This window comes from Papaver somniferum, chromosome 2 (genome assembly GCF_003573695.1).
Source record: "Papaver somniferum cultivar HN1 chromosome 2, ASM357369v1, whole genome shotgun sequence".
In the NCBI taxonomy this organism is placed as follows: Eukaryota; Viridiplantae; Streptophyta; class Magnoliopsida; order Ranunculales; family Papaveraceae; genus Papaver; species Papaver somniferum.
Window position 1 is genome coordinate 127998646 of NC_039359.1, and position 4090 is coordinate 128002735.

Sequence of the window (4090 nt, forward strand, 5' to 3'; positions counted from 1 at the left end):
GAATCGATCTGAGCCGTTGGATGACGAAATCGATGGTCGGATTTGTAAGACTACACACACCACTTCTTTTTATAATATAGATATATGAGTAAAGCAGAATTGAAAGAGATAATATATAGCTGGAAATGCTCAAAGCTTCGTTATTTTGAAGTTCTGTTTGAAATTCTATGGATAGGAAGTTAAGTTGGCCAAGTCTATTCGGCCTAATATAGATGTCCAAGTTGCTTTAGTTTAGTATGTATCATCTTACTAATATAAAGAAAAGATTCTTTTTTGGGTGGGTTTGGTGTCATACCGTGGAAATATCTAAATTGTCCCTCAAATAGTTATACTAGCATGTAAAGGTTATGAAGGCTATATCTGGAAAATAGGCAACTAAAGGATCCAGCATCGAACCCCACTGAACGCAATTCTGCGATTTCAATTTTCTTTTTTTCTTCTCTCTCCTTCGACTTTAGTTCCCAACTTCTCATCCTCTTCGTTCACTGTTTCTTTTCGTAGAAAGCAATGGAAACCTAAGCTTGAATTCTGAAAAAAAATCCTATACTAGAAAAAATTGTGATTTGTGATCAAAGAATCTCCAACAATTTTTCTCCTCACCCTCTTTATTCTTTGCAACTTGAAAAGGCCATATACAAATGTTCTCCTGCAACTTGAAAAAAACCTAGGTTTTAAATTTTGGGTTTCTCGAAGAACAACATGAAGCGAGACGCATGAATATTGATTTGGAAATTGAATTAGAGTTTCAGCAGCAGCGGTTGGTGAATTAACAATTCAGAGAAGCTTAATGTTTGGGTAAGCCCCTATGTTGTTTAATTTTCAGTATTTGAAGTTGAAATTCTTGAACTGTTGAGTTTATATGTTTGTGAATTAACAATTCAGAGAAGCTTAATGTTTGGGTAAGTCCCTATGTTGTTTAATTTTCAGTATTTGAAGTTAAAATTCTTGAACTGTTGAGTTTATATGATTGTGAATGAAAATTCAGAGAAGGTTAATGTTTGGGTAAGTCCCTATGTTGTTTAATTTTCAGTATTTATAGTTGAAATTCTTGAATTGTTGAGTTTGTTTGTTTGTGAATGAAACTGTGATTAATTGGGTATAGAAGGAAGCTGTGATTGTAGTTTAGGTTTGTGTTTAATCACATGGAGGGGGAAAAGATGGAAATTATTGTTGAATCTTAAAGTGGATTCAGTTTAGATGAATGTTAGGCTATTACAGGGAAGAATCTCTAAAGAAGTAAAATAGATTGTGCATTGTGGTGTTTACAGATACTATAATGATGGGTGTGCTCCGTTGAGCTTAACTCAGCTAATGTTGAAGTGTAGTTATAGTGTAATTCATGTTGAAGCTGATGTGTAGAGAATGGATAAATGGTGGTTGATGCAGATTGTGTTAGTGAACTTATAATTTAGGTATAGTGGTGGAGGTTGTTGCATAGTGGATGAAGTTGAGATCAACATATGGCAAGAAAGTTTCAAAAGTATGGTAGTAGTCTATTGATGCAGAAATAGAACTGTAATTAGGTTGTGGCACTGTTATGGTATTACATTGAGATTTTAGGTTGAGCCTTGCGCTGGAATGGTGCAAGCCTGAACTGTGTCCCACCAGAATGACTAAGTATGAATAGTGTGAATGTGCCCTAACTTTGGTTCTTAAGTGCATGTAGGCTTGAGAATCGTAACTTTATATTATAGTATAAAATTAAACTATGCTGGTGTACTTTGCTTCTCAGACTATAGTATGTCCTGGCTGAACTTCCTTCGGTATCCGTGAGAAGCCTAAACTGAAGAAATATGTAAAAAGACACTAGACAATAAATAAAATTCGCACAAAAAAATTGAGATCCAACCCAAGCCACATACAAGATCTGAAGGTGCATTTCAATGTAAATTCTTTGTTGTCTGCTATCCAAGTATTTGAGAACTAATTTTGTCGATTCTTAGATGCTAACAAGTCACGTCTTTTGGAAATTCTTATTTGGCTTTATGATAACCCTATAAATATTTAAAGTGATTAGCAGCTGATTAAGTAGGCTGAATGCAAGATACCATCCAGACTTTCATGACACTCGAACTCCAAATTAGTTAAGCTGTCATTCTCAACTTTTTATTCTGGATTTCGTTTTAACTGGTCCTTTAAATGTTCAGTTTCTTACTCCTTCAAATGGAGAAATTTGGGCTTAGTTACCAATTGGAAGATAGTTGTAACAATCTTATACTTGATTACATTTTATTTGTATTCAGTAAAGAGAATTCTGGGTTTCCATCTTGGTACGCAAACTTTATTAAAGGGTTAACAAGTATGCTTTAGATGGTTAATTAGTTTTCTAGATTACTTGAATGTAGTTGACACTGATCAAAAAGGTTAGAATGCTCGCCATTTGGTGCATATTGATATTGTGTCTTATGTACCGAAGATGCCAATTGCCACAGTCTGCCCTTTGTTTACGTGCTCATGGTCAATTTTCATATGATTTATCTGATGATGCTCTATTGAAGATAGAAAGAATGCCAGACTATTTTTTTTTTTTTTGGGTGGGGGAGTGGTGGGGGTATAGAGATTTCAATCCTTTAGTGTAGATGATCCCCAGACAACTAGCACGTTCAGATAAGCAACTTGCAGGTTGTAGTATCCGAGTTTCTTTTCCCCTGGAAGCAGAATTTTAAGCTTTCCATTTTGCAGGTGCAGAAAACTCAATGCTGATGGTTTGCGTTGAAGATTGCAAACAAAATCAGAGCATGTCAGAAATTTGCTGCATACATAGTCGTTCCAATGTGGTCCGAAGGTATTCCAGTAGGTACTGCTACACAAAGAGTTCTTTTTGACAGGTAAATTCTAACAACTACTACGTACTAGCACTCATTTTTATAACATTATACTTAGATGTACTCTTATTTATCGAATGATGTGCATTTTGCAGCATAAAACAAAATGATGTATGAGACTGTTTATAAAGCTCTGAAAGACGTTGGCCATGATGGTGTTAAGCATCCAACAAAGAGGTTTAATGTCTGAAATTGAAAGTGAACGAATCCGTGAAAGAGATTGTATTGAATGGAATGGCAGGCACATCGCGCGTGCGTGTTATACTAGTGATGGGATAATGTTTTTTTCTATTGCTGCTTTAGTGAACTGTCGACGACGTTCTATCCAGTCATTTCAGTACGTATCAATGGTACCTTGATGTACATTGACAGCTAGCCCCGGCTACCTAACGAGCTAGAAGTGGTTGAAATTCCAGTAGGCTGTTTGATTTTGATTTATTTTTTTTTTAAGTAAAAGGGTATAGGTATATAAAGAAAAATATCTACAGATGGCCACGGATCCCTAATTGGTCGGATTACATCATTACAAAAGAATTAAAAGCCTATTACAAGGGCTTCAAATATTTGGTTTTGAGGACTCTTATGGATTCAAATGTCCTAAAATAAGGGGACCTATTTTACAACAAAAATACAAAAAAGAAAAAGAAAAATCTTTGCGACTAAGAGCAATTCCTATGGAATGAAGTTTGTTCATTTTGCTCCCACTATGGACTCAACAAACATGAAAAATGGATGTTTAGACCAACTAATTTGTTGGTTTGTTCATTGAGTTGGAACATGTATCGCGCGCTTGATGAAAGGCCGGGAGAGCTTCGCTCCAGCGCTGGCGGTTGAGCCAAAAATGCTGGCGCTTGTCTTTCAAGCGTGCGCTCTTGATTAAAGCGCCAGCGTCTTTTCTGAGAGCGCCACGTTTTTCATAGAAGCGCCGACGGCTGAAAACTCTTGTGATCTGACAGCTATAATTTTTGAGTTCTATAAATACTCCTCATTTCAACTCCAAATTCACATTCACACATCTAGTCTTCTTTACTCTTCTCTGAGCTTGAAAAAATTATTCAACTTCAACAATTTTTTCAATTCTTGAACATGTCTCGGCCCTTGTTAGTTTGGCGTGCTCCGTATACTAAAGAAGAAGATGAATCTATTTGCAGTAACTATGTTTTTTTATTTACTCAGCTTGCTTCAACAAACTATCCATGGGTGAATTTCTGGCCGGTTATTCACGACGGGTTCTGCAGTGACACCCGTAATCCTAGTCGTCGTGT

At 36.1% G+C, this 4090-nt stretch overlaps 1 long non-coding RNA gene across 1 annotated transcript; it reads left to right on the top strand.

The window, feature by feature from the left end:
* Positions 1–406: 406 nt before the first annotated feature.
* On the top strand, positions 407–3388 carry LOC113349086. The gene is made up of 3 exons (XR_003359940.1): positions 407–795; positions 2683–2828; positions 2921–3388. It is a non-coding gene; the product is annotated as an uncharacterized LOC113349086 (long non-coding RNA).
* Positions 3389–4090: the final 702 nt, after the last annotated feature.